General features: G+C 31.0%; 1 protein-coding gene across 3 annotated transcripts in view; it reads right to left on the bottom strand.

Annotated features, from left to right (window-relative positions):
- LOC111426048 (melanocortin receptor 5-like) overlaps nucleotides 1–18,316 on the bottom strand; it is a 51,448-nt gene extending 33,132 nt beyond the window's left edge. For all 3 annotated transcript variants that reach the window (XR_011639727.1, XM_023060392.2, XM_071194322.1), the window contains exon 1: nucleotides 18,009–18,316. The gene's annotated coding sequence lies outside the window, so the exon portion shown is untranslated. The remainder of the gene's footprint in view (nucleotides 1–18,008) is intronic.
- Nucleotides 18,317–19,957: the final 1,641 nt, after the last annotated feature.

The raw sequence follows: 19,957 nt of genomic DNA, 5'->3' as shown, positions 1-19,957 counted from the left end.
ACCACGTTCTACGTCATACAAAACTCGATTTTTTTATATATAACAGGAAACCCTAAGGCGATCAATCGAAGTCTTATTTGAAATTTAAGCTCTCAATTTGGTTTTGCCTTCGAATACTTAATATAAGAAAAGAAATCATATAAAGATAAATATACAAAAATATTTACAAAAAATGATGAATAAAAATAAACAGAAATCGTTTCTTTTTTCGAGGTTGTTTGAAATTAGTGAAAAGCAAGGATAGAAGTATTTACTCCAAACCTTTTGTTCAGGTTTAGTAACTCCATGAAATTCTCGACCAAGATTGTTTTGCGTATACCCTAAAACTATGTAAACTGTTTCAGAGAGTCGATTATGTCACAGTCAACAGTTATCTCGGTCTGGCAAGCACAGTTTCGGTGCGAGTTGACACGAGATTACCCTTCGAAAGATTTAAGTTTTATGAGAATTTCGTTCTCAACATATATTGCCGGATTGTTATAAGAGAACTCAGTAATAATATAAAATATTTCTTTTTACTTTCAGAAGAATTAGCGGGAACTTTATTAATAAACTAAAATACTATAAAAAAGTATAACAACAAAATGCCAACAGCATCGGCCTTCAACACATATAACAAAATATACGCTCATTAATGTGAATAAAATCGTCAGAAAGGTAACGATACTAGAAACAAAAATTGAAAAATGGTTTCATCGGGAGCAACCCCACCGCCTATAATTGGAAATGGAGAGGTAAAAACAGATGAAAGAACCGTAGAAAAATTAGTTGGTTTTCGGGTCAATCAAATGGAACCGGAAAAGGCGAGTGCAAAATTACTAAACTACATTGTTAGGAATAGTATAAAGTTAAAATGTGAACTGGTGATGTCCAACAACGTGGAATTTTCTCCTCGAAGCACACTATTTGTTATGTATCATTTCACTTACATATCGACTTGAAAGAATCACTAAAATAAACAGTTATTTATCGATTTTCTGTTTTTAACAATGTATATTCCATATTTTTGGTTCAATGCTAAGTACACAAAAATTGTAGATATATATATAATGTTTCATACTGCTCTTTTGTATCAGAACACAGCAAACTATGAATATTTTAATATTCTATTCAGCATTTATTTAACCAGATATTCGAAGCCGGCTAAAATAAAAATAAGAAGACAATTTAACCACGTGCGAAAAAGATTGTTCCATATCATTGCACTAGATACGTCGAGGTGAGTAGACCCTTCGCAACAGATTTGGAATCGATTCAATAGTCGATTTATTATTTATATATATCAGCAGATATCATTTTTAACGTGTTTCCTTTAACATTCTCATGATTTGGACATAATTTAATGACGAATGACTTTTTTATTATATCTTTCATTTTAAAATTCTCCAAAAAACTCCTCCGCTGCTTCAAAGGGTTTCTCATGTTTTATCTAATCATTAGTACCTAACTGTAAAAGAAGAATATTCGAAAGTTACTTTCTGCGTCTTTTTAATTCGATTTTCACTGGAAAATTGTTTTTATATATAGTGTTTTAATCTCCCTCTAAGTTTCAACAGTTAGATAACTACTTTGAAGTTCGACAAGCTTACCAAACAAATTTAATTTCGACCATAATAACCCAAAGTTTTACCTCCTAACCATTATTAATCCTAGAACACCAAACTATATCGAACTCGTATGGAAAAGTTATTCAATAATAACAAACAAAGATAAATTGTTGCTGTGTGTATAGCAAAATTGCAGAAATAATAGCGATCTAAAAACATCAACATTATGTGTATGCAGAACTTGGCCCTGCCTTTTATGCCAGTGCAGGAAATGTTTTATCTCAGAGCAAAACTAAGGTTCAAACGAAGTTTGCACTGGTATAGCCGACTTTATTGCGACAAGTTGCAACTGTCTAACGAGATTTCTCTTGACATTGATTATGACAAGTTAATTTCAAGTTATGCAGGGTCAATATTTTCCGTCACGTGATCATAGTATTTTAACCTGTAATTGAAATTTTGCCATTACTAAACGCCGTATTTGCAGGCTGGACCGAATCTATTCCCCAGAGGAATATGATAATACTTGATATGGGCAACTTAGGGACTTCATAAATGGATGTTTTGTATCTTCAGACTGAACAAGAAGGATAATATTGCTTCGCCTCTAGCATAGGTAAACGAAGTAGAGTTGCCACAAATGAATAGAAGTTGTAGGATCCTTACATTCCTTGACATTCAAAAATTCACAACTAGTTCAAGTATTAATTTGAAATTTTGGGAGGAAATTCATTGAGGTGTATAATCGGTCAATATTACCAATTTTCTTTTCAGTCCATAAACAATCAATTGAATCAGTACTTGAACAATAGTGTAAAGATAGTAGTTTACAAATGATTAACAATCTCTTTGTTAGTATTATTAGAAGATTATAACATAATATTTATTATATATAATAATCCATATTTCTTGTTATTTATATGACAAAAAATGTATACATGGTCCTATTAAAAATAAACTTTAAACTTGTTTGGTTTATCCTAAAACGAAATTTATTTTTTGTTGATATCACTCTTATACGTAAACTCACACGTTATACATACAAAATTCTCGACGTTTTTTCGAACACACAGCATAAAATGAAAAGAAAACATTAACAACGTTACATAAAATATTTAACCTTAATCTTTATAGGTTCATCTTTACTACCATGGCGTTTTTAATATTCCGAAAATTTACACAATTTACAAACAGCAAACGGTGTTTTTATGGTAATTTTCGACACTGAAAAAGCATTTATGTTTTTTCATGTTCAAAACATAACCAATATTTTTTATGTATATCACTTTTTTCCCTTTTTCCTTAATGGTCTCGGTTATCCTACACTATCAGCAATTAATAACCAATAAAATCAAATGCATTACCGCATAAAAGAACACTTACACCTATAACATTACTTCATTCAACGTTTGTCGTATTCACAATAATGCATAACGTAAAAGATTGTCTTTTATGTGCTTATAAACCATTGTTAAGAATTTGTTTTTTTTGCGGATTGTTTCCGTGTTCGTTTAAATGTGATCACAATAATAAAACATTTTCTATAAAAATATCGGGATATGTCGTCACAATCTCTTTTATATTTATATTAATGCACTCGACCGTGTTATTTCTATCCCTCAGAAAAGGAATGGGAAGTAATATAGTGGAAGTTATGAGTGTATTCACGCTTTCTTTACATGCGGTACTAATGTTAATAACGTATATGTTGAATATGACTTCGTGTTTAAAATTTCAAAAATGGTTGGAAAATATGCTTATGGTAGCGACGTCATGCTTTGAAGAATTATATCAAAACTCTGAAGGTGTTGTAAAACGAATACGTACAACTGTAAAACGTTCCGTATTTATATGGATCACTTATATATCTGCATTTATTACGAATTTTTGTTTTTGTGCGGACAACGACATGGCTAAAATCTTATTTTCAACAACATTTATTTCTAATTTCACAATGTTGGGTGTATTTTACAACCTTGCTTATATACCCGCATTAATAATGAAGCACTTTTATAAAAACTTCGAAATCACTTTGTCGGATAGATTAAATAAACGTTATAGAATCGACTCTTATTTAGAAACTGTATCAAAACTTCGAAGAAAAATGTTTAACATTCAAAATCGAATAAGCATATACATATTATGGATCATCAATTTATTCCTTTGCTATATCACCGTGTATTCAGTGATTTTAGTATGTGGGAATGCAGAATTGATTAAGAAGAATGAATTTTTCTTTTCGAGATGCTTTATGTTTTTTTTCGTTAATTATATTTTGCTCGGGAGTTTTATGTTTATTATTGCATTAGAAAATGAGAAGCACAAAATTATGGTATGTTAATAGTTAATAAAAATAAAGTTTGTATTTTAATTATTTTAGGAGAAAAACATTTTATCGTTTTTATATCGATTACCGTTAACAACTTTATCCAACGCCGAATTAAATAAAGTTTGTAACAAATTAAATGGAGCGATAATAAATTACGATTTTTTTTATAGATTGAACTATTTATGTTGGACATTAAAACTCAACCCACGATACTGTTTTGTATGGGAAATATTCCGATAACGCGTAAAGTTGGTTTAAAGGTTTGATATTAATTGTCATGTAACTATTTTTTGATAAGTAATATGCAATAATCGAATTTTAGGTTTTTCAGTACGTTTTAACTTATTTTGTTGTTTATCTCCAGATGTATTACATTTTCGTGGGGATGTTTTAACAAGAATAATAAATTGAAGTTACGTGAACAAATTCGCAAAAAGGAATCCGCTGTCGTTTCGTTATAAATTAGTCTTCATTTAGTAAATTACTTGAAATGTAATTTACATTTTTCAACATCAACTTGTCCTTCATCTTGGTATACAATAACTTTTTTTAGATTTTGAGTATCCTTTATCTTTAGTGAAACTTCATTTTTATCCACTACCTAAATTTAACAACTTTATATTACAGCGCATGTTCATTTGGTTGCATATAAAGCAGTAGCTATGAATTTTTTAATTAGCTCCATCAATTTTTGACGAAAATGTACTTTTACGTACTAAAACTTCGTTCCTCGTTGAAGTTTTTGTTGTCATTTATTTTCGCAAAATTGCTTCGTTCGCGTTTCAACAAAATTTAAAGCTATTAGGAATAGTGTAAGTAAACTTCTAAAACGCGCACTAAGGTATTTTCAATGATTAATTTTCTTAAATATGTAATGGGATATATTGCATAAAAACATTATGGTGAAGGCAAGCGGAATGGAGAACACTTCAATTTAGCATCTTCAACCAGTCTTTGCTTTGAGGACCCAATTAATACAAGGACATCTTTTAAAGATCGAATTAAAGGTCGTATCACACAATTTAGCCGGATTTCTGCTTCAACAAATCCGTGTTATAAAGCACAAAGTTGAGTGTACGTGACACAATAGATCGCCGATATCCCAAATTTTAAATGTCACAACCATTCACACCCTCAACGTGTTTTATACAATAAACTCATGCTTTTAAAGACAATCTTTGATGATTTAAGAATGAGCTTGACTGTGTTTAAATCATATCTCAAGAACAAAATGAGATATCATGATAAAATAATAAACGTATTAAAGAGAATTTAATTGAGATTTAGTGCGCCATAAATAATTCCTTATTTTCAATAAACCTCGTTGTTATGATTATTTATATTCAACTCTGCATCTTCATTTATGTTGAAAAAGCAGAAACTCAAAACATCGTATCTCAAGAACGAATTGAGATATCATGATGAAATAATAAACGTATTAAAGAGAATTTAATTGAGATTTAGTGTGCCATAACTAATTTCTTATTTTCAATAAACCTCGTTGTTATGATTTTTTAAATTCAGCTCTGCATCTTCATTTATGCTGTAAAAGAAGAAATTCAAAACATCGTACCTCAAGCACGAATTGAGATATCATGATGGAATAATAAATGTTTTAAAGAGAATTTAATTGAGATTTAATGTGCTATAAATAATTTCTAATTTTCCATAAACCTCATTGTTATAATTTTTTCAACTCAGTTCTGTATCTTCATTTATGTTGTAAAAATTAAAATTCAAAAAATCAGATCTCAAGAACAAATTAAGATATCATGATGAAATAAGAAACGTGTTAAAGAGAATTTAATTGAGATTTAGTGTGCCATAAATAAATTCTTATTTTCAATAAACCTTGTTGTTATGATTATTTATATTCAACTCTACATCTTCATTTATGTTGAAAAAGCATAAATTCAAAACATCGTATCTCAAGAACGAATTTAGATATCATGATGCAATAATAAACATTTTAAAGAGAATTTAATTGAGATTTAATGTGCCATAAATAATTCACACTTTCCATAAACCTCGTTTTTGTTACCAGAAAATATTTAAATAAAAAGAAATAAATGTGTCGTTCAAACCGATTTAAGTTGTCATAAATCTATTAAGAAACACAAAATGTGATATAAACTATTTCTATCGTAGTGGAATTTACAAATTGGAGTGTGACACTTGTGACGCAGTGTAAACGAAAAGTATACGCAAGATCAATAACATATAGAGTTAATGAACACAAAGGAAACATCAGATCAAACTTTGGCAAACACGTTTCGAACTTCTCTCACCCCTTTGATGACGAAACTAGCGTAAAAGTTTTATACAAAATTTAAAAAGCTACAAAAACGACCCTCAAAGCCTAAGAAATTGAGAACTTTTAAATTCAAAATAAAGCTGTGGAAGAACTACCAAGTTTGCGTAATGAAATCGCCATTGTATCCCATTTCCAAAAGAAGCTTTAAAACTCTCTTAATATATTTTATATATACGAGAGTATTTTTAACATATCTTTCACGTCACAATCTAAATTATCATGTTCTATAACATGTTCATTAACTGTTCTTTTTGTAGATTTGCCTATATGGGAAACGAAATGAGGTAGCCTTTTCACTTTCAAATAGTCTGGCGGTGAAATTGAAACTGCGGTGAGTACCCTTCAGATTAGAAAATGTGTGCGGTTAACGGGATAAGATCTTGAGGATCGATATACATGGGTAACAAAGGGCGAAAACTTAGGTTGCTTCAATCTAAATTAAAGCAGTATAAAGCTGTTGTAAGAGCAGCAAAATTATCCGGTTTTAGATTTTATCAATAATTCTGGTGAGTAATAAGCTACCAATCTATTTTAATCAAATAATCACTGCAGGCAATAATGGCTCCATCTTTGACGTGGCAATTAACCGACCTAAACAGTTACCGCAGGCGTCTTTAGATTTTAAATAAACGGAAGCTTTGAGTCTCCAGTTAACTCACATCACAAGTTTGATGTTAAACATTTCGTATCCTACTGTTGATCCCAGTTATCTGATACTGCTAATGCAAAAATTATTTACGAATATTAATTCCAGTTACCGTTTAGGTAGATTGTGGTGTACCAGCTACTGTAACTACTGGTAACATTGCGTCTTGTTTCCAAAATATGGTTATTGTCAAAATGACATTTAATTGCAATTCAGCATAAATCTTATACTTTAACATGGGTAATGTCGAAACGTATACACTTCCACGAAAAAAATAAAACGGTATAGTAAACCGATAATCAATTTCATTTCTATTTTATTATTAGGTAACATCGTATTGTTAGTTTTATAACTTTCGTAAAAATACTGAGATCGAGTAGCAACGGTGGTAGCTGCAATGCATTGATTTTCTGTTCGTACTGATCTGTTTTTAAAGTAATAAATTCCCCAATAGACAACGTTACGAAAAACCCAGTGTATCTAATTATAACCTGAATAGCTTTTAATTTAGTCAATTTAGACTTTTTTTATTTTTTTCTACACCAAATTTCAAATTTTTCTGAATTTGACTGTTGCAAGTCTTAATAAACACCTCTTCAGCCAATTCATAGTTGTCTATTACCAACTGGTCGAAATTAGTCCACAGAATTCTCTGAAACCGGGTCCAATCCAATTTAATGAGGCATACGTGATACATTATCTGTGCATAGGGCAGACTTGGTATTGGATCAACGCGGTACATAGCATAGACTGAATAATACGACCCTTCACCTGTAAATCATTAAACGACCTGGTTGTTGTAGGACACAATACCGAAACCGTTATTTTCATTTAATATACCCTATGGAATATAATACATAATTATTTTGTTTCGTCTTTTTATTCAGCACTACAACATGTGTCCTAATTCGCGATAAATTTGCTGTTATTATTTTCGACGCAAAACGAAGAAGTCGCTTAAATAGTCGTTATTTGCTGATTAAACGAGCCTGCATTACGATATGACTCGCTCAGCTGCGAATATATCCTAGTAATAGGGATAATAACAATGAACCAACGGTCTCTCGCTCGAATGGTGTTTTTTGTAAATGGTCTTCATACAGCGCGACTATCTTAGAAAACGATTCCGGAACGTCCATTGAATCTATCGCGAGAAACTGTGCGAGTTTCTTTCAGATCCGACAATTTAATCTTTTTCGCAAAATTGCACCACACCAAGTGTGCACTGCTAAATTGTATCAGTCCAGAAATAATCCACCCGAACCTGTTGTTTGCATATTATCTAATTTAATCTATTCTATGCATAATTATTCCCATAAGTAAACCTCACCAACCATATCTTACATCTAATAGCAATTAATATATTACCTGGTTTATGAATATTTAACAAGTTAACATCAATTTTAGCAAATTTTTAACACAATCTCTAGATTTTTAACCTATTGATTGATTTTGACTATTGACTATTGCCGAAATAACAAATCCAAATTTTTTATTTTTTTTTAGGATGGCTCGTATCCAGAAATTTTAGAAACGCTTGTTTGTATTATACCGTTCGAGTCCCATAAAGTGACTGTAAGAAGTAAGATTTACGTGGTTGCGGTGGAATGAAACGCGAAATTGAGGCTGTGTATTCTCGTTGAGTGCGAGGGTTGCGGATCTGGCCGTTTGTATAAGGTCATTCAATCTTGACGCACGAGTTTTTTTAAAGGAAAGTAATTTACTTTCCAACAAATATTTTTTTAACACTTTAATTTAAGATACCTAAGGTATAATAAATGTTTCATGCAATAATATTTCATAAAGGATATTTCTGCTCGAGATCGCGATATCTAGAATCGTAACTTTTTCTTTTCAAAAATTGAAACCTCCATTCACTCTAACAGTTTTCATTAAACTTTGTAATAAAATGAAATAACCTATTGAGTTTGGATAATTAACGCTGATAATAAATAATGAAATTGAATATTATATACGTTGGTGTAAATTAACTTCAAAAATATTACGAAACTTTTATCTTTATCCTTATCCTTTGTTCAGGAATCTTTCTAACAAAAATCATAAGATAAATCGCGTCATATTATCTTTGAAGTGTTTCGCTCTAACGTTGCTCAAGATTTGTATCGTCTTGAACATCTTCAAATCTAATAGTTTCTTATTTCATAATGTTTTTATTTTCTTTCTATTTATTCTTTAAAAAGCAATTAAAGAAGTAAAATATAATTAAACTTCCACGACGTGTCATGGTTAAGATTTGGTCTCCAGAAATGTAATGTCCCGGATGATTCACATTGATCACATCGCTTTCGGGATTTACAGAACTAAACGACCATTTCGACACGATTTCCGCAATCCGGAACTGTTCATACGACGATTTACTTGGATTTTTGAAAGTTTAATCTTAAAAGTTTAAATTTAATTCCTCCATATTCTCCCAATAAACTCCTAATTTCTTTTTTCCCCTATATTTTAAACTTAAACTAACACGACGACCTTATTATATTATATTTCAAAAAAGGGGTTAATACATCCAAATTTACGTATTCAGGTATATTTCTGCCTAGAACACCTAAAATCAGTAACTTATTGAAAATAAAACCAATAAAAATATCGTAAAATCATAGAACTTGTTAATATCTATCATCAGCATCTACATCTTTTTATTGAATTTCTCCATTTGATGTTCTCCATTTATGTGAATGATATTAACGATGGAAATGTTAGAGTATATTTTTTATATATTTTATCGTTTAGCTGTCATGTAGTATTTACATGTTATTCAACCTTTCATTCGAACAATACACATGTATTGTAGGTAGAAATTAACTTTTAACGCAGTTATCGTATTTAAACTTCACGAATGTAATTATCCGTCCATGTACCCTCAAAAATCGAGTTTGTAAATTATTCAACGAGGGTCTAAAATGGGATGTACATAATGAATTATACAGGAGTTACCTGAATTGGAGCAACATTAAATATCACCTATACCTTTAAAGATGATTTTGAGAGGGAAAGAATTTTCGTTTTAATATTAAAAAATTTCTTATGTAAAAATATATCGCTTGGCTATCACAGTCATAACAACTTAAGTAATCAAAAATTCCATAAAAAACGAGCAGCAGGTTTTCAAATATGAATTAATTACATCTATTATAGGAGTTAACATAAATTTATTTAAGTACGAGGAGATCGCAACATAAATTATTCTGCTTTAGACAGGTAATAAAATTTTCCAAGTTGATTCATTCTTCTCGAGGGTGCCATTGTCTCCAACTATTTCTGACGACTATGTAGTTTTACTTAATAATTAATCTGCGCATATATGCAAAATTTATGTAAATTGAATTTTCAATGGCCTTCTACCCCTACACAATATTTTAGGTCGTGTACATTTTATATAACAAAATAACTTTTCATACAAATATATCCACCAGAATTTATTGAAACGATATATCCCAACACTACATATTTAAAATTTATATATTATTGTAATCTTAAATTAATTTGAAAATATAGTTTATTTATTTTAATTACATTCAATTTATATGTTGTATATTAAAGATTGTTAATAACCGACGAAAATTTACATCATAAATTAACACAGATAACAAATAATTGTAATTTATGGAATCCACACACATCCCATAGAAGATTTAAATCATGCAATATCAAAAGTAGTTTATTTGAAGCACTCCTAATTAAAATATTGTATTATTTAAAGATTCATTGACGTATATAAGACCTATTAAGCACCACTATTAATAAATTTATTACCCGTTTTCAAACCCAAACGGCGAATTAAATTAATGAATTGATTTATGTAGTATTACTGCAACATATAATTAAGTTGTGTTCTATTATTTCCTGTATTACTTTTATAAATAGTATATATGTCAGTGCTGACGACAATTAAAACAACTATAAAATTACAAATATCTTTAGTAGTTTGCCGCCATATCAATATGGAAGAGAACGATTAATTATTTGTAAAATAAATAAAAATTTTTTTTTAGTATTTATAGACTCCAAAACGTCTCTAATAAAGTTCGGTTCATAAAATGTTAATATCTATTAATTACAATATTAAAACGGTTTAATAATAAACACGTTATGAAATTAACTACGTAATAAAGAAGTTGTGAAAACGATTTATTTTGGATTTAGAAAGCTCTGAAAGCTCTCGTTACTAATAGGAAATATTTTATGGTTGGAATTCTTGAGGTAATAGCGCTTTGGAGTCTTTCTCATATACATGTACCTATATTATTTTATAAGGTCGAGTAATTCAGAATTATTTTTTGTGCTATTTCAAATTTTTTATTATTTTTTAAGAAAAACAAATTATCCAAAATCTTTAAATTAAAAATCTTTTAAGGTCGTTTGCGCATGCAGTGTATAAAGCGTAAAGTGGAATGCAGCAAGTTTTATAAGACAAAGAAATTTTGAACAAAGAACGGAAGACAAAGGAAATAGTTTGACTAGAATATTCGTCAGTGTAAATTCCAAGAACTGCATGTAGAGATTATAGGCAATTAGGTCAAAAATTTTAATTCAATAAAGAAAGTCGTATGATTGTAGTAAGTAGATTGTAGTAAGAAGTAGAAGGTGTTGTTGTGAAAACTTTTTAATATCCTTCAATGTCATCAACAACACATTTAGCGTACTCATATTCCATCTCACTTCTAAGGAAAAGTTTATCAAAACTTCCTTAATAGCAATAGCCTCCGCTATACGTACACTCGAGGATCGATCAAGATTAAGTTGAGTGTTAAAATATTATTAGGAGGGGTTAAAAATCACATGATTTAGAAGCGTGTGTGAATACACTTGAGTCACCTTCACCCTTCCAATAACAAATATTTATGAATACTTCGCATTTCATAACGATAAGATCTATAAATAAATCTAGATTCTTTCGGGTTATTCCGTGGGTGGAAACAAGTTTAAAAATAACAAAATCGATGGAAAATTGACGATTTTGGTGTGTAAACCCTTCATCGAATTCAATAATATCTTCCATGAACGATTGTGCTCCATACCATCCTCTTTGTTAATGGTCATCCTCTTGTAATAGGGGCTATTCCTGGCAAGAATTTAATTCGACGAAATCTATTTTATGAAGGCGTTCTGTAAGACTATACCCTGCGATTAGTGTGACTCGTTAGTTCTTTTCCAATATAGTATCCCTTTCATGCTTGTTTACACGACAATCGAGGTTTGATGCAGGAATTTTGTTGGAATGCTGCAGAAATTTTGGAGAAAGTTTGTTCTTTACTATCACTGTCTCATCATGACACCGTACTTGTTCAGTCATTTAGCATCGTCACACCTAAAACAAAAGGAAGACAAACCAATAGATTTTCTTCTGGAATACGTCCTTCTTTATTTCTTAATTTATCTCCGTTCATCTCCTGGCTCCTTGAAAAAGAACGTGAATTACGGACATGTTCTATCATGGGTGGTGTTGTGATGGCACTTGTACGTGTTCGTATGCGTTTCAGATTCATTGAATGTCTGAGTTCTTCCTCCACGAAGAACTTAATCTTCAAGTCTTTTAACATTTAACAAAACTCTGATTTCTAAGGATCTGTTTCTAAAGCCACTTCTTCGTTTAACACAACATAGAAGTTGACATTGACTGATGATAATGACAACCTCCTTAGCTGCAGGCTTATATTGTCGAATACTTTTAAAGAACATGTTGGTTTCCTTTGTCTTTCCCTTGTTTCAGGCATGACGGCACGAATGACTAGGTGACTGAAGTATAAAACTGAAAAAAAGCCTCATGTTTCACTTTTGACTTGGTTCTAAAGAAGATTGCATCATGGTACCCGAAACACCAAACAGTCTTTTAATGATGCACGAGCTATTCAAGTATGTATAGAAATCCATGGAGTAAAGATGAAACAACATAGATCCTTGTAGTGTTTCAACTGAAAGATGTCTGGAAACATGAAATGACCCCAACTTTGTTGTTAACGTATCTTTTTACGAAATATATTTGTAATGTTGCACCTTTTAAGTCCAATTAAATGATGTATTGTAGGAGAACGTCATGAAATGTATCATGACGTATACATCATCTGCAGTATATATCACCTGAAACCCACATCAAGCACGTAAACTCATTTCAAGTTGTTTTGCCGCCAAAGGCAATGGTACTCGTAAACATCAGAGATGAGTGTTTTGTCTGGTAATAAGGTTGATTTACTCTGATTATGTCAGTCATCATAACGAAACAAGTAATGATTAAATCTAACGTGTGTGTGACTATGAACATTTTGAAAGGGATTGCAGGATTTATAATGTTTGTTAATTTTTTAGTAAATATACTCAGCGCAACACTGTCAATTAGTAAAATGTAGATACAATAAATATTTTATTTTCCATTAAGCGTGACACAATTCCAATTCACATCAGCAACTTCCACATATGCAAACCAGTCCTCTCTCATCACTGCGGATAAATGTATTTATACTCTCAACGCCTATAGATAACATTCGAATAGGAAAGGTGATTAACTGAAAAATCAGCGTGAAACCAAGGTTACGTTAGTGATATTACTTTAGCTTCCGTATTCAGCGCATTATCACGAATACAGAACCAATATTGAATCATTTGCTACTCAACTGGAAATTTTCTAAAAATAAATCATAAAAAATCCATTTATACCTGACGAAGAAACAAGTAAGGGAAAGGTGACAAGAGAAAGGTCGGAAAACACAGTTTTTATTCGAAAAAAGGCGTCATCCGTTTTACGGGGCCCAACGCCGGCGAAAAGCCGTAAAATGGCTTGGCAAATATATAGAAAATCGAAAACCACGGAAAATACAGACTTTTTCTCGAGACTGTTTAGAGCTGCATCCCACGTTCGAATATGTCTATATGTTACTGCCCACATATTGAGCCGATCTTAGTAATATGTGGGTCTCCACCAAAAGTCAGTTAATTTTTCAAGATTACTCTAGTTTTTCTCTCAAGATTACAGTGTTATATTAAATATTTATGGAATCGGAATGGTTTTGAAAAATTTTTTTTCATCTTTAGCCAAAGGTGTCATTCTAAACCTTTTTTACATTCATGTATTAATTTATATTCTCATTGAAAATGTTTGAATTGCCTTTGTTTTGTACTCATAGATGTAGTGTTTAATTTGAATCGTGTATCAGCTATATAAATACTATTACAATCACCACAATCAACGATAGAAATTTTGTGCTTCGTATTGTTTTTCGAAAGTGAATTGAAAAGAATGAGGTTCACTTCTAGCTATAAACCTGATAATTAGGAAATTTCTAGTTTGGGTAATTGGGTTGCAACTCGAGATTCCAATATTAAAAAAAATTCATGGCAATATCGAAGATTTACGGGGTTCCATGTCAAAATGGCGATAGTAAAAGATAAAGATTGTCAAGTTTCCAGAAGTTGTTAAGAAAATAATATAGAATTAAAAAAATTATTAAAATTAAAAATAAATGGACGATACAAAGCAAATAATCTTGATTTAGAGTGCTTTAAATAATTTATTAGTTCCCATAAACTTCGTTACTTTGTTATTTTAAATCAACTGTAGAGTTTAAAGAGACAAAAATTAAGAAAATTGATATTAAATTAATGAGGTAAAGTCCATTTTAAAGCATATTTAATCTAGTTTGAATTTAACTGCAATTTAGTTGCTTCATTGTTTAAAAATTTTAGGAACACACACCGAATCACTCAAACATAAACTATTTATGAGTGAATTTCAAACTACTTTACAGGAAATTACCGAAACGGATATTTATTTGTTTCAAAATCACCACGATTTGTTTGCACGTTACCAGGAAATTATAGTATGAGTACGAAATACAGTTGATTAAAGTCGAACCTGGTTGGCTTCTAAGCTAGTATTGATCCACAGATTTCAAATAGAAATTTTTGGTGGCTAATCAAATTTAAATAAATGAAACTTTTTTAATCAAACTATTTTTAGTTACATTGAACTAATATAATCTAATACTTAACTAAACTATACTTTTAATTAGATGGGCCAAATTCAATTTCCCTAACCGTTTTGTAAATAGCAGTCATAGTCGTTCCACATTATTAGGTTTCCACTTCCCATCGTAAACCTTCCGCAACAATAAAGCTCAAAATGAAACTTGTAACCCAAGGTTAGTTTTGGGTATCTCAAGAAGAGAGCCATCAACGTGAAGAATAAAACGCGGCAGAATTTGGAGTTAAGTAGGTAAGTAAGGAGAAAAAATACTTGCTCAAACTAATGTCTGGTTTTTGCGGGTTTGGAACTTGATAACTTGTATAATTAATGATTTTTCTTACCACCTCGCTGCGGAACGAATTTTTGGAGCACTGCTAATCACATGTGAATCCACCAAAACATTACCTCTAACATGAGATCCGACATGATGATCTTTTGACGATCTTATTGTCGCTCATCGATGCATCAGAAACCTTATAGAATAAAAGTTTTTAGAACCTTTAGCTGTTCTGACTTTGCTACAGCATGAAGATCGTGTTGATCGACATCCAGAGACCAATGCTGTGTTCAGGACATTATGAGATGAGAATGACATCGTAGACATTTTGGCACAACCACGTCTGTAGAATGCCAGAAACAAAGTGCCAAAAATTGTGCTTACAAATAACCCGCTTAAAACCAGACCACCAAACGGATGGAGAGTCTGCTAGCAATAAACTTGTCAGAAGCTATTTCAGATACAGACCTTAATTGTAACAACAGGCCAAAGGGTCTAAAACGAGAGGAAGAAGAAGTAAATTTCTTTATGAGTTTACCCACCAAGAATGTTTATTTGGGAAGAATCTGTAATACCAAGAATGTGTAAAAACAACACTTGCAAGGCTCCGTAAATAGTGTAATCTCCTAGTTTGGTTAAAAATATTTAAATTATATTAATTATTAAAATAAAAATTTACATGTCAGCCTTTTTCATTTACTCAATCAAATTTTTCCTTCTTGTATTCTTTTTCGAATATTTCCTCTATAAATCGTGCTTGTGTTAAAAAATAAGGTAATGTTTCAATTTTCTTTAATCTCACTAAGTAGTAAACCATAAACCATATCAAACCTGAATTTATGGTTAACTGAGAGCAAAATCTTCCAATAACATCGAAAATTCTCGAAGTACGTTTTTATCAGATACATTTACACAATCTTTTCACTTTCCGATAAGATCTAAAATGCTACTACGTCTTCGTCTTAATCCAATCATGAGCGAAAATTAGAGAGAATTAAAAAAATATATTAAACGTTATATACATGTCTAAATCTTTAAATCTTGAAAGTTATTCCACAACAAAGTCAGATTGAGTCAAATTCATTTGGATCGAACAAGGAGATTACTTGAAGTTTATTGGTGGAGACCGCAATCTCAGAATGGCGAGAGTAAAGTTTCCCATTTCAATGAGGTGAGTACGAAATTTGCAAGGAATAAGATCTTATTTTAAGCTGAATTTCACATTGAAATTCAAAATCGCTAATAAATATGTATGATTTATTTTTAAAAGGCTACAAAGCAAATAGACCAATCCGTAACTTTTAATTATTTTTATAAGAAGATGTATGGTTTCTTCGACAAAAGTATTGTTTATAAGAAGGTTCGCCTGAAAATCTAAAAATATTTCTTAGAACTTCATTAAATGTAGGTAAAATAAATCCGCATTAACCAACACTTCATTTGAATTTATTATTATTATAGTATGCTTATTATTTAAAACTTAACTCTTCAACTCGATTATTTTAGACACGAAGTGAAGAAAATAATTTTGAATTTGCTGCATCTCGGAAATGTTGATTCAAAATCGCCACGAAAAACGTTGCGAAAATATTGATAGAATACGAAATGCATCTGAATAAAATAAAAGGTGGTCAGCCTCTATGCTTTAGATTATGGTAAGAACGTTTCGCATTTCGATGGTAAGAACAAAACCTTACCTTTCAAGATATTTTCAAGTTGATTATCAGATCAAACGTACGTATGTTTTATTTAAAACCAATTTTTGGTATCACATGAACTTTGATACGTTAAAAATTGCTGACCCACCAACAGAGAATAATAACTAGAAGTTACCCCATTAGAGCGATATTGGCTGTGAATTTTAAAAGCACTTTGATGTAAGGGCTTTAAAGTTAGCTATTTTACAACTTTAAGGGGCGTGTTTGAAGCGTTACCGATGGATTACTTTTAAACCGAAATTCTAATCTTTAATATAGTTAATATTATGATAAATTTAAATCATATTCTTTAATCATATTAATAACGCCACGTTTAAAAAATGTAATGTTAGATCGTGTTTGGTTTAATTTGCAATTTTACTCCATAATATGAATCGTTTTTGCATAGTTGAATTTTGCACTAAATTGTTCAAACTTTATAATTAGATCTATTTTCCTAGCGTACGATTTAACAAAACCGAATAAACGATAACAGTAATTAAAGCAACGAAAATACTTATTAGAGATATAACGCACTGTATGGCCAACCGTTCATTAAGCTTAAAAGAATTGGATATGGGTTAGTTGATGTAAATTTTTATTAAAAAAGTTTTAAATAAACCCTTTTGTATAACTTAATCTAAATAAAAGCCTGCGATCGGAGTAAATTAATTAAGAAGAGTTCAATTTCACCCTCATCAAGTGACAATTAACCGCTATCAATGTCATCCCTACATTCACGAATCGTTACAAAAGAAATAATGGATGTTGAAAAAGTGGTAATAAAAAATGTCTTGAAACCCGTATAATGTAAAGACGAAGGTATTTCTTTTTTGGGTTCAACATTGAAATGCAAGAATTTCCATGAAACCGTATTCAATAGAACAGAAACGGGGAACACGTCGGAGCAATAAGCAACAACGGTAAAGAACAGCCACAGTCGGTTGATTTTCTCACGAAACGTTTCCTCAAACCAATTTCGCCCACATTTTTTACGACGGTTTTAACGTTTTTACCTTCACCCAGGAAAATACTGATCTTACATCAGAACTAGGAAAGAATATAAAATTTATTTTTAACAAATTGGTTTTCCAAAACAAATTATTAAAACAAATAAAGATTCAAAATTGAAAACGAATTCAATAATTAAAGTATTTTATTACAAGAAAACCAACACTCTTTGACAAAAATATATAATAAAGAAAAAATTAACTTACCTTATTATATTTTGATTAACATAGATGTTCAAACACCTCCATCGAATAAGAATATTTAAACTTTTTCGATTGCTTAATTCTAGATGGAATTATCATTACTAAAAAGTAATTATTGTACACTTTCTAATACTTTCTTTTTATTTTTCTCTTAATAATTCGCACCAAAAAAATTAATTTAATTTTAAAATGTTTGTAAAATTGAAATTGAACCACGGATATTTTTTTATAAGAATTGTTCTTATTTATATATAATATTTAAGTCATTAAATTCGTTGGAAACTGTCGTCCGAGTATTTGTCGACTTTCGTCTGAAACGTCGCGACGCCAAATAGACGCTGTATTCGCTTTGGACGAAGGATCCTTTACCAAGTTGATGTATCCCGCAACAAAATCACTGCGCAGACGTGCGTGTGTAGGCGATTTCATATTTATCTTACCAAATCATTAAATGATTGACATTAATTTAAGTATATTTCAATTTTTTATTGATTTCATCAAATAAAATTGTCTGAACTATAACGTACAAGAAATAATGAATTTTAAATACGCGACACTTTGTGAAGGTGAAGACAAAATAAAACCACGTTGGTTCCATAAAATTACATAAACCGCAAAACAATATTCCCAAATGTAAACAGTGAGAAATGCACAAATTTAAAAGTTTTAAATTTAAAATTGAAAACAAACACAGCAAAAGGTATCTATATTAATGAATTTTAAATGAATAAATTTTGTGTGAGCTGAGCGTATCGAATTTTATCATTTTTATATCTCCGGAGACGAACGGAACGAGGAGTGAACAAATTGATTATGATAATGTAATACGTTATTTGTGAATACAAAACTAAACTGTCTTGTTCTTGCTGGTAGAATTCCTCGAAAATTCCGCCATCGATAAAGTAATTGTTGCATATCAGTGGAGAGTTTGAATTCTTTTTAATATCATTTTCCACCGCAACTTTTATCGTTGTCATCTGGGTACCATGGCATATCAAACAACAATTCAAAGCAGTTTAAGTGATCAGACGTATGCAGCTTTAAAATTGCCTACCTATGGTTTGACTTAACCATAGGCTTTGAATCAGATTACTCAGATCATTTAAACAAAAAAAAACTGAGTATACTACGCTAACTACTGCCAAAAAGTCTTAGGAGTGGCAAAGAAAGTCAACCATGGTAATATTTTGGATTTTGAAGCCATTATTATAGGACAGAGTCTAATAATGGTAACCCTTATTGTCAGAAAATGAGCCGATATCTGCAATGAAAGGTATAAAAAGTAATAATAAAGCACCTGGTCCGGACGACATCCTGGCGAAAACTCTCATGTGACTATCTCAGGCGCTCAAAAGTCTTACTGAACATGTCCAACATCTGTCTGTACGATTCTTGCAACAGTTGTAAATTCTACGGGTCATCCTTACATCTATAAAGAAAGGCGAAACATAAAGCGCTTTGTCATTTAGACCCCTATGCGTGGGTTATCCGACAAACAATGTGTATTTATGCCAATTTATAAATCACTACTCAAGACCCAATCCTACCCCGGAGAATCTCATGGGGATCATAGGACTCTATTTCATGGAGAGAATGCTTATTTACGACGCAACCGAAGACGAAGCGAGTGACATACAGAGAAGAGATTCAAGTGAGAAGTGACATACTAAGATCATTTGAAAAAAGATTCACTATTTAAGCTGAGAACTTTTCTTTACAATAGTGCGCAATAATGTTTTGTCAACACAATGACCTCTTGTATGGAATACGAGAAATTTCACCAATAGTTTAGCCACCACGGTTTCCCAAATCAACTCCAATGGACTTTTTGGTTACAGAAACAAATAAAAGAAAAGATATATTTTATTAAGCCTGATAATTTGAATTCTGTTGCCAGGACAATTGAGGAATGAGGCTGTGTTAAGAAAGGAGAAGTGAATATTGACTCATGC

The sequence above is a fragment of the Onthophagus taurus genome, chromosome 2, assembly GCF_036711975.1.
Source record: "Onthophagus taurus isolate NC chromosome 2, IU_Otau_3.0, whole genome shotgun sequence".
NCBI lineage: Eukaryota > Metazoa > Arthropoda > Insecta > Coleoptera > Scarabaeidae > Onthophagus > Onthophagus taurus.
The sequence above is the reverse complement of the archived record's forward strand: the minus strand, read 5'-3'. Positions and strand labels throughout refer to the sequence as shown.